The sequence below is a fragment of the Botryllus schlosseri genome, chromosome 3 (genome assembly GCF_051294905.1).
Source record: "Botryllus schlosseri isolate E-star chromosome 3, Bs_hap1, whole genome shotgun sequence".
In the NCBI taxonomy this organism is placed as follows: Eukaryota; Metazoa; Chordata; class Ascidiacea; order Stolidobranchia; family Styelidae; genus Botryllus; species Botryllus schlosseri.
Genome location: NC_137238.1, coordinates 18,430,503 through 18,443,028, shown reverse-complemented (window position 1 = coordinate 18,443,028; position 12,526 = coordinate 18,430,503). Strand labels below are relative to the sequence as shown.

Genomic DNA, 12,526 nt, shown 5'->3' with positions numbered 1-12,526 from the left:
GATCATAATAATCTCAGCGGCGTCTCCAAGCCACCAAGAGATAGGAGCCAACGCATGCCAGGCCCGAGACTATGGCTACGCCAGCGATGATATCGTTCGTTTCATGCCTATTGCAGATGCGATTGTGCAGGCCAGCGATAATATCGTGAGCACCAAGCCAATGCAGATGCGATTATGTAGGCCAGTGATGGTATAATGTCCACAGAGTCTATTGCAGATGTGATTCTGCCAGCGGAACTATTGGCTTGTTGAAGATTCGAAAAATCAGGCCAGCAACGATAGCCGAGTTCGCGGCAATCAATGACCTAATTTGGCGATCTTCTCAGCGGGAGATTGCGTCGCGTTACACCAGGGCTGGCCAACCTTTTCAGCCAAAGGGCCACATTCGATTGACGAACTATTGCGCAGGCCACTAGCCGAAGCGAAGCGAATTCAGATTGAGCCGCTTCTAGTTCTGAATGTAAACCTTCAACGGGGTGTGAGCCAAATAGATGATAGAATATGAAACCTCGGAAAGTTGAAGCAAATTGATAGGATACAGTCCATCTATGTGGTAGAGTAGCCTATTACACTGCTATGGATTTCTATACTAGTCTACGACAACGTAAGCTAACTTCGTGTGCGGTCAATTTATTTGTAAAATGCCCCTACGGAGGCTCAAACTCAAGCTGCGCATTGCGCATGTGCGCAATCGTTGAATGACTGGTTGCTCGCAGAGGTCATATCAGCGTGTTGAAAACATGTAGAGTAGGCCTACGTACAAGTACAGTGACTTCGCCAGCACCGATTACCAATGCCTTGAAATTGACTCGAAAATTTTGCTTCAAGTCACGGGTCAATCCACATTTTTGAAACGGCGGGTCAAGTCAAGTAATTTGAGCAAGTTTACTCCGAGTCAAGTTGTCTCGAGTCGTCACAACACTGCCCTATGTTCAGATTTCGCATAGGCTCGCTTGTACCGCTGTTACAGGGTTGCAGCCAATTATGTGGCGAGATAGCGTACTGGTATAATTCACAGCTGCAACACGAATGGTTTGCTGGTGCGAGTCCGACCAAGATCGACTCTAGATTTCCTACCAAAGTGTTGGAGGTTTTGCTCCTCGCCATCGCATCCGTGTACTCGGTGTCTTACAAAATGCCTGGAAGTGGGCCGTGCTACAAGTCGGCAGTTACGGAATAAAAACGAATAATGAAGGTCTGATGTAAATGACCATGACCACAGTAGTCGACAAACGCCATGAATACCACAAACAAACATGCAGCGTTCTCAATCATAGTGTTGTCAATTGACGCGTTTGAAAGCAACATTTCCTAATTTTTGCATGTCATGACATATCAAAACTGATTCAAGTGAAGAGAAAAATGAAGTTCTGAAAATTACTCAAGTAGGCTAGGTCTAAATAGTTTAATAGGTAGATTAGGTCGATAGTTATGAGTTACTACGCTTTTAGCAGCAGTTGATCGGTATTGGCTGCTTTCGGAATTACAGGATGAATCTTCGCCACTATAAAGAAAAACGGCTTATGAAATTGCAAGTTCGTGCAGTTCTCGATAATATATTAGAGGTAACATTCTGGAATCAGTTGACTGGTGCGGCCCGCGAGCGATTTGAAGGTTTGAATCCGGCCCCCGATGCAATTTGAGTTTGACACCCCTGGAGTAGTCTAATAATCAGACACCCACCTTGGCCTACAACAGGGGCGGGCAACTTCTCCGGTCGGCGGGCTTGAAATGGGAAATTGAATCGATATATTATTGCCCCATTTATCCACCTATATAAGGAATATATTGTATTTATTGTTAACTTTTGGTTTAAAGCACAGAGACGAAAAACAGTATTTGATGAATTTATTAACCTAATGTACTTCAATAGCTGTTGAAGTCAATCAGACATCTGTGGTCGATCAAAGTTGTCAACAGGTTCTTTGAACTCTGGCTGCATGTCGTATGTAGAACCTAAAAACCCTTAATAAAGACTATGTCCGCGTGCACGTGAACATCAGCTATATTGGAACGTATAGCCTTGTCTTTTGTTAATGTTCATGATCGAAAAAGTTTGCTAGCAAATGTATGTAGACCCGAACAGAACAAGTAATGTCATGACTAACTTTCTCAGGTTGGTACACTTGGATTCATTCTGTGACGCATCAATACTTTGTTAATACTTTTACATTACAATTTCACTTTCAGGGTAGAATATCAGCGGGCCGCTCAAAATTTCGTCGCCGACCGTATATTGCCCGCACTACCTGGCCTACAGCATGTAAATGAGAGGCATGCACAACTGGATTTACGAAAGGATAACATAAATAAAAGAAGCTAAGAAAATGAATGATGCGTGTGTCGATGGGTGAGGTCGATATGTCAGATTGTGATCCGATAATCTTGAGGACTGACTGGTATTGACTAGCAGGGCATGGAATGGTATGGAAATTTTCCATACTCCATACACGCCCTAATCGTTCCATACCATACTTAACAATTTTTAATACCATAGCAACATTCTTCCATACCATATTTGATACATATTCCGTACTGTCACAACTTGCCGAATCTATCAAGTGATATTCTATTTTTGGTGTGTGGAAATGTTAGGGCGTTTGGTAAGACTTTATTTTGTAACGACTTGCTATTGGTGAAAGTTAAGACCCTCAGAATTGAACAGCACGCAATAAAATTAATGAGCAGTGCACTGGTAACCGTAAACCTGAAATGTCAAACATACATCCCGCGGGCAGCATCCGGCCCGCGAGATGCTGATTTCATACGGCTCGAGAAGCGATTCTGAGTGGATTGAAAAACGCGTACATTATCGCGCACATTTCTGACAAATGCTGAGATTTTTAGTCCTTCAAGATAGCACTTGTCGAGGTCGAGTATGTTTATAGGCTAAACGAGCATCTACCTTGACAATCTCAAACATTTTACTTGCTTTGTTGCAAAAGTCTGCTTGAAATATCCAGCTTTCCGTATGTGAATACTTAGTGACTTTTTTCTACTGTGAGCTTGACCCGCAATCACACAACATCATGAGCGAAATAAATTACATGTAGGTAGGTAGATAGCTAGCAGTGATGAGCATCGGAGCGGAGTTGGAGTGTATTCGGAGCGGAGTTTTGCCGATTTTCTGACACTAGGAGCGGAGAATGATATGACTCGAGTCGAGTCCAAGTGATTGTGTTGACTGACCAGTTTCCAGTTGAAGTCTTCCTAAATCCACTTTTTATAACTCTGTTTGGTGATATCGAATGGTTCGCATTTATAATATTGTAATTTTCCTCATTTTAGAAGTTTCTGGTCGCATTTTCAAGTACAAGTACCAATAGACGAAATCCCAATAGTGTGCTTACTTTACTATTCTTCGAATTAATAATGAAATGTCGGTCATGGTCGTCTGAGTCTCGAGACATATGACTTGGTGCGAGTCATGCTCAATGACTCGAGTCCAAGCCGAGTCAATACACAGATTGACTCGAGTCGAGTCGAGTCATTTCCGTATTTCGAGAAAATGACTCGAGTCAAGTCGAGTCATCATAAAATCGTGACTCGAGTCGAGTCATGACTCGATTCATTACAACCCTGCCGATATCTATGGATAGCTCTGACCAGAAGACACTATTGATTACAAACCAAAACATAGACAGTTGACACCATTGTAAAGTTGTTATATGACGGGTAACATGCAAAAAATGATTGCCAAGTGCATTAAAATCAGCCATCTGCACTGCACTGCAATGTACTCGAGTGGAGAGTAGACAATACTATAAGGTCAACCATATGTTCACTTCTATTTAGTAAAACACATTACCAAGTATACCTTGCTTGCCACTCTAGTGATGTATAACTGGTTAAAATGGTATGATTGGCCAAGAGCTATCTTAACCTAGTGATCTAGCAAGGCAGACTGGCGAGACTGGACGAGATTCTTCAGATTATCTCGGAGTCTGGGACTGAGTTCTTCGGAGTCGAAGGGAGATTCCCAGCAAACACCCGATATCCCATGGAGTTACTGGTATGTCCACAATTGTTCCCACTCGTCCCACCTCCCACACTTAGTTACGGAGGACTTGCTCAGCATGCCCAACATTGGACGTCAATTTATGTAACTCCAGGTGACTACCAGAGGGAGTGAATTTTAGAATGCTCCTATGCTAGTCACCAATTACCATTCCAGTGGATGTCATAATGGTGCGATGCCTGGATGCCACCTACACAGGAGTACGTCAGGATGTCCCTACGTGGAAATCGTTTCTATGAATTCAAGTGTGCAATGTGCAATCAATGCAAAATAAGTTTTCTGAATACGCTCATGATACATTCACTATTTGTAATCTATCGGAGTGAATGCGAGAATGTTGATTGATGATATGGCGATGACTTTATATCGCGCGGAACTTCAGAAGCCCGGCTATCGATGATCGCACATTGTTAGAGATATAATGTACGATAGAGGCATAACAGCTATTTTATTGGGACATTACTGGATCGAAATGTCCACATCAGGGCAAAATATGTTATTTCAAATATACCGTATACCCAATGCATGTGAAATCTTCCGACATGAAAACTTGACAACCGTAATAATGGTATGGTGACTATTCCAATCACGGAACTACTCAGTCTGCCCAGCTATTATGGATAATTACGGCCGCACTGCGCAAGAGGCCAGCGATAATGCATATGGCGCCTTACGATACTGGTCAAGTCTCGAGTGTCGAGCCGAGCACGCCTGTTGCTTGAAATTCATTCAACCATAAAACCAAAATACTGCGTTCTTCTGTCTGGCGAGCAGAGCATGGGCACGTGATTCAATTTGAATTTGCCAGAGCAGGTTTTGTAGTCATGGCGGAGTGACGGATTTATCACAGGAATGGTTTAGGTTAGAGTAAGATACTTAACGGCGTGGATCGATTGTGCGTGCAATTGATTATTATTGATATTGTCGCTGTCATGAGTACTGGAAAAGCAGAGAGCACGGAAGCTTAGTAATTGAGTGCTATATTTATTAAACAGCAACAGCCTCGATCATCATTAACTGCGATATACCGTAATGAATTTCACTATGATTATAGTGGCACGTCTGCGCCGCGGTTTATCATGTACGAACGAAACTAATCGACCCGCTGCTAATCGTAAACTTATGCAGTACTTGTAGGATGAGTATGATGATGATAATATTTAATATGCAATCATTGAAGTTCAATTTGCTGCACAGTGGGTTTCATGTTGTAATAAATAACTTACTGCTTGATGTGTATATATGATATATATGAAAAGAATTTCCAAAGACTGCACGATCCATCCAGCAAACCAGATGCAGCATCGATGAATGTATTATAGCCTAGGTTTATAATTTGAAAGTGTATTATAGGATGTTCCTTTACGGAATGTGAGATCGCTGAATTTGTGGCTGAAAACTATATAGTAGGCATATTTATTATCGCATTTGTTGTGATTTTGTGTTGTGTCCACAACAACATTAACCATTGATACTAATCGAGGCTTTCGGTAAACATGTCAAAATAAAATGTATGGCTTTAATATTAGTTTAATGTTAGAGTATTCTAGGAGCAATCATTATAGTTAACCCAACTTTAACCTCAGCCTAATTTAATGATACCCCAACGCTAAACCAATTATAAACTACATCAATTTTAACATGTTCATGGGGAAGACGGGTTGTCGCAATGTCGCCGTGCAACATACTTAAAATGCTTACTTGTAACTTGCAATATAACGATAACTTATAATTTACATATAGCTTATCTATATGATATCTTGAAATCCCTGGTAAGAAATAGTAGTCGCAAAAATTATAGTCGCAGTTAGCTCATTGGATATGTTGCACGTTCCTCGTCACGTATTAATATGAAAGTGTAAAATGGGTGAAAGTAGATAATTATTCCATTTGAATTTTCACTTCTTCTCGGACGTTGAGTTGACATTGATCTTTAGATATTTCGTCCATTACCTTCCAATAAGTATATTGCACGGCAACATTGTGCCGACATTCACAAAATATATTGCACGGCAATAACATTGCCTACATTACAGCGACATTCACAAAGTAGATGGGCCCTAGGGAAAACTGATTGCTGAGTCATGTTGTCGTGAATGAGAAAGCACACTATAGACCCTTATTATCAATGGGTTCTTCATACGGTTGAGGCAGGGGCATACCTGGGTCTGCGTATACAACATTGCTTCATTTTTAGCAGGAGTCTAAATATTGAACAGGCAATGTTATATAGTACTTTTCAACTTCGGAGCAACGCATTGCAGTCGTGGATTGTCCATGGATTAAGAAGTTGAATCATGTAAGTTGGAGTGATGAGCTACGAGGAATTATTATTGTTCATGTTCATTAATCAGTGATTTAATTAGCCTGAAAAAAGTGTCATAAATGATGCGCAAATAGACTCTGTGACGGGGGCTCCCGATCAGGATTTCGCCAGTGGTGCTCAAAATTGCTGCATGATATTTTGATATTGTAACTCTACGACTCGATGTTTCGTTGAATCCAAGTGTGCCATAATTCACAGTGACGCTAATCTGGTATGCATGATTTCCATAGATATCTCAGGTTGGCCGCATTACTTCTGTTCTGATTAGTAGGGCTTGGCAAAATCGAGCACCTGAGTGATTGATTCTGAATCTGGTGTTAAGTGTCAAGTATTCGATAATCACTCATGATGATGCTATAATCATAGCCTAACAGTATGAGTATTTTGGAAAGTTGAAAACGTATCTTTTATGTTTCCACTAAGAACATACAATGATGCCATTGAAGTTTTACATCACACTAAATTACAGATATTTTGGTGTATTTTCGACCGATACCTATTTCATTGCACTTTGTGACTATGCTGTGGGTTAATCATGACTTCACAGATGTTTCATTTCAACTAAAGTGAATAGCTTTGTACTACGTATTTTGTATGCTACTTATGCATTGGAAAATAGTATCAAAAATATAATTTTATTTGATAACGGTACTCTTGGTGGCAAATAGCGTATAATTTCAGAGGGCCTACCTGAAAAAGTCATCTACTTGGCTCGAATCAATAGAATTAATGGTGACCAGTGAACTCGGCCCATGGTGACTTTGTCAATACAAATTATTATAAATGTCGTGAATTGTATTAATAATTGAAGGCAATGGCGAATTGGTGGTGGTGGATATGTCGTGTGAATGTTATTCCCACAGGGAGCGGTATCGTATGTCGGATGTATAAAATGTTATATTAGACCAGGGGTGGGCAAACTTTTGAGCTCGAGGGCCGCATTCAACATCTGAATCCATTCGCGGGCCGCACTATATAAAATTGGGATGATAAACCAAAACGCTATATTGGTATTTGATTATATAGTGAAGACATAAAGATTATATATATTTATGCTTATTTAAAACAAACCAAACGTTGCCCTGATTATATCGTACACGCGTCAGAAACAGTGGCGAGATTTTCGACCGCAATAAACAACTAGTTAAAACTATATGGGGATAAAAGTCGGTTGTCCCAGTTCTTAGAACAGGATTGCGATTTAAATCTGTTAGCAGCGATCTGTTGGTAGATTTGCTAATTCCACTCTTGGTTCAGTTCCTGGACACACAATGCTGACAGCATCATAACCATATGTTAGCATCAAACACGCTTCTACTGTGTAGATAAAATATAATTAGCATACTTCTACGCATACAGAGAACGAATCCACCTAATACGCGCGCGAATAGTTTTTTACAAGCACAGCACTAAAATTAATAAACTTTGCTGGAGAGGCCAATCTGAAACCACACTCGTCCGAATTATGTCAATCCCGTTTAGGATTTCTGTGATGTTTAGCAGTTGAAACCTTTCAAAATGCATGGGCATTGAGGTCGTGCTATCGCGCCAGAAATTAAACATGAAAAAAATATAGGAAGTATTTAGGCTGCCTTAGAATTATCATGGTGAAAGATATTAAGAAAAAGTTTAATGAAGCCCTGCAGTAATTCGATTTTTAGTACGCATTTTATCCATATTTTAATAAGTTTCTTGACTCTCGCGGGCCGCACAAAACGGTGTTGCGGGCCGCATGCGGCCCGCGGTACGTAGTTTGCCCACCCCTGTATTAGACATACGGAGCTGTATAATGTTGACAAAGAGTGCAGAACGTCAGGATCAGATCGCACATGGTGAATTCGGTGTATCCCAAGATTAGGATGGGAAGGGCTTAGGTTTAGGCTGAGTTCACCTCTGAAGGCCGAGCTCACCGAAGGCCGAGTTCAATGGGCCGAATTCACCATGACCCGAGTTTCACTGGTAATCGAATTAATACTCGATTTAGATTCGAGTACTCATGTGCCCAGCCCTACTGATTAGTGAGTAGAATGTGCGAATAGCCAAGCTTGTACACCATTGTTTTTGTTTTTTAACAGGATGTTATAGATAACTGGCTTGAGTTCTTGACAAATGCCTTCACTACACCTATTCTAATTATTTAAATTTTCTAGATCGACAATGTCTTCAATTAATGGCAACAACGTCAAGCAGGCTGTACGAAGAATGCCTTGTAGACTGGGGCCGACATCGTTTGGAAGAACTACTGCCACCTAGAACAAGCGTTGCTTTTACACTACAAAATCGGTGCTGCATCATGCTCGGGAAAAAGTCAAAAAGCAATTGAAGGTATAAAACGTTGAATACACTATTTGGAAACCAGATATAGGCAAAGTAATCATCTTTTGTACTGAAGTGGAAGTCACGGCATGAATTTATACACACGTAGATGTAACAAGTTACAGGGTGTGTCAAATCTATTTGAAATAGAAGTAGAAAATTAAGTTCTGAAATATGCTCAAGTAATTACTTTCAAAAAGTAGATTTGGTCGATGTGTTGCATACGATTGCCCGACATATGAACATGCGACACAATAAAAACGACAGTCGAGCATGGAACACCTTATCATGCGTCACTTCAATAAGTGATTTTATTACCCCAAAACTAACCATAAGCCGAAACCTAACACTGAAATTAACCACTATATATATCCTGATCCCAAGCCTTACCCTAACCCAAGCCTAAATTCAACCGTAACCCGTAATTTAACTCACATGCTCATGTGTCGCATCCTATAATGTCGCATGCTTGTATGTCCACAGACCGTTGCATACTGAATAGTTGGTGGGGTGATCAAAGTAATCATTGTTTGCACTTGAGTAGAAGTAGTAGCAACGCTGTCAACTTGTACTCCAGTATAGGCTAATTAGCGATTCACAAGGCTTGTAAAAATCACTTCAAAAAGAAGCAGGAAAGTTCTGAAAAGTAGGCCTACACAAGTATGTACTTAAGAAGTTTCAAAAACTATATTGGTGGCATTACATACTTTTAGCACGTTGTTGTTAGGGCTGGACAAAATCGAGTACCCGGGTGATTCGATGCTGAATCGAGTATTTATCTTCGATTCGAGTATCACTCATTATGATGTCACAACATTGTGAATGATGACAAGTTGTATGCAACTTCAAAGACGAAATTACCAATTCTACATCAAATCGAAGATTGTTTGGTAAATTTTCAATCATACCTAGCTCATTGCACTTCATGACAATACATGTGTCATTTACACGAACATGCGTAGCTATATATGTCCTACATGTTTGGTATTCTGCGATTCGACCAATCGAGGTTTCAAGGCCTCACAGTGGTATATAGAATCGAAATTCTAATTCCCCGTAAAGTATTATATAGTTTCGAGTACTGAAAATATATAATACTTTACCGACAATTAGAATTTCGATTCTATATTTGTACTCGAAACTTAGATCTTTTTTCACTTACTCGACTCGAATCGTTGGAATTAATACTCAATTCAGATTCAAGTACTAGAATCATTGCGGCCAGCCCTAGTTATTGTAGGTGGTTACTTCCAAACAAAGATGGTCAGAGTAGTCGTCGTTAGTACTGAAGTATCAATAGCGATTTACAAGACATCAAACTACCTTTCAAGTGTAAGTAGAAAGTGAAGTTCGGAAAAGTAGGCTACCGGGGTGGGTAGTTTCAAAAAGTGGACGAAGTCGAAATGTCGAGACTTATGGCATGTAGTCGTAGGTGCATGCTTCTGAACAGAGATGGTCAAAAAAGTAGTTGTTTTCAGCACTCAAGTAGAAGTATTTGTAGTGTCATCAATGGAGTAGAAGTGGTAGTCACGCCATGTATTTCCACTCTGGTACAAGCAGTGATTTACAAGGCTTGTCACAACTACTTTATGTGAAAGCATAATTTCTGAAAAATACTCGAGTATGTCCTTTAGATGTTTCCAGGGTTGTAACCAAATCACAAGTCAATCTCACCTATATAGTTTTGACTCGAGTCAAGTCGAGTCATTTTCAATTCACCACCGAGTCAAGTCCAAGTCAGCGAGTATAGGTCGAGTCCGAGTCATGGTGTTATGACTCGAGTCCAAGTCATTGCGTTGACTGCTCAGTTTCCTGTTAAATTCTTGTTTAATCCACTTTTTATAACTTCGTTCGGTGATATCAACGGTTCGCATTTATAATATAGGCTACAAATTTTCTTCACCTTCAACGGTTTTTGGTCGCATTTTAAGTACCGCTACCATTAGACGAAAAACCAATAGTGTGGTTACTTTACTGTTTTTCGAAATTACAATGTAATATCGGTCTGAGTGTCGAGTCATATGACCATAGTCATTGCATAGATTGAATCGAGTCGAGTCATTTCTGAATTTTGAGAAAATGACTCGAGTCATCAGAAAAGCGCAACTCGAGTCGAGTTATTACAATTACAACCCTAGGTGTTGCTACAAGTTAATTTGATTGGCGTGTTGCATACTCCGTATCGCTAGTTCAGAAGCTATCCGCACTCGAGTACAAATAGAAGTAGCGATTTACAAGACAAATCACAATTAATGCAAGTGGAAATATATAATGGAGTCTGACACATATTTCATGCGCTATGAAGAGTGGATCTACAAACTATTTGCTGACATTGTTTTATGTGCTTCAGGCGAAACAAGGACTGAGAAGAAACCTGTTGTTGCAACCAAGTTTATTGCCAAAGACGAATACGCGCTCGCGCTCTTAACATTATGCGGTGCAACCGATGCATCATTTTACGTCTTGCAATGGTAGTTTCTACTTATGATTGCTTAGGTCTGTTTTTAATTGTCTTTTCAGTTGTCCTTTGTCAAATCACTGTGACACGTTTCTTTCAAATTTCTCATATGCACCTCAATTGGAATGTTTGTCATGTTAGAACTAGCTGCAGTTACCAAAATTCATGTGACACATTTATTTCATATATTTGTAATTTTGTGATCGAATTTTCACTTAATCTTTATATACTTTGTTAAATAATAATAGTTCATTATGTTGTACTTGTAATTTGCAATTTTCCAGTAATCCAACATGAACAGTTTGTGAGCTTATATGAAGTTGGATTTCATGTAGTTGGAGCAGGTATCGAAGTGGAGGAGGTCATCATGGAAATCATGGAGTATGGCGTCCATAGGGAGTGGCGTCACGTCCACAGTACGTGAACTGGCGTCCATAGGGAGTGGCGTCACGTCCACAGTACGTGGACTGGCGTCCATAGGGAGTGGCGTCGCGTCCACAGTACGTGAACTGGCGTCCATAGGGAGTGGCGTCACGTCCACAGTACGTCAGGCGCGTCCATAGGGAACCACGTGACGTCCAGGCTAGGTCAGCCGCGTCCATGAGGGGTCGCTTCATGTCCACAACACGTCATTGCGGACGTACTCAGAGGGCAGACAGGACGTCTCTAGTTGTCGACAAACCCACTCCAGGGAGGTGACGGCCGTAAGTTACCGGACGTCCTGCCGGCAATTCCACCGGAAGTCAACTGGACATCGAGTGTTTGCTGGGTTGCCTCAGATACTAAAATTGTCGGAGGGATTCGGAGTCTCGAAAAGCTCATCACTGGTAGGTAGTCAGCGAATGATGCTTATTCAGCCAACCAATGAAATTGATATCGTTGTCTGATGCATAAAAAATCTAGCGGGCGTACGGGGTCAATCTCGACCTCGTATGTTTATTGTATCATAAAAACCAAATCCATGCGATTGGAGTGTTGGCTACTGCTGTATAACTTATTAAAAGGGTAATATGGGTACGAAGTATAGAAACCCGTTTTACACTCTGCTCCCGTTTTACACGTAGCAATACTCAGACGCCGAATACATTGTCGCATAGCTTATATTCCCTTGCAAGTCGTCGTCAAAACTGTTGGCAAAGCGACGGGAGATATTGATTTCATGGGGTATTATATCATTTGATTGCCTCAGTTGATGCATATAGCGACGTTTCGAACGTCAATATGTACTTCAACATTGTGGCATTATGGGGCCCGAATCGTAACTTGGCATAGTGTACACCAAGGGTCGGCAAACCTACGTCCCGCGGGCCGGATCCGGCCGGCCAAGCGAACTCGTCCGGCCCGCGACATAATAATTAGTTATCACAAGAATACGGCCCGCCGTATATCATAATGAGTTTCAATCTGC

At 40.9% G+C, this 12,526-nt stretch overlaps 1 long non-coding RNA gene across 1 annotated transcript; it reads left to right on the top strand.

The window, feature by feature from the left end:
* The first annotated feature begins 5,985 nt into the window (after positions 1-5,985).
* LOC145435916 (uncharacterized) lies at positions 5,986-11,431 on the top strand. Its single transcript, XR_013914106.1, has 3 exons — positions 5,986-6,317; positions 8,495-8,669; positions 11,011-11,431. It is a non-coding gene; the product is annotated as an uncharacterized LOC145435916 (long non-coding RNA).
* The last annotated feature ends 1,095 nt before the right edge of the window (positions 11,432-12,526 follow it).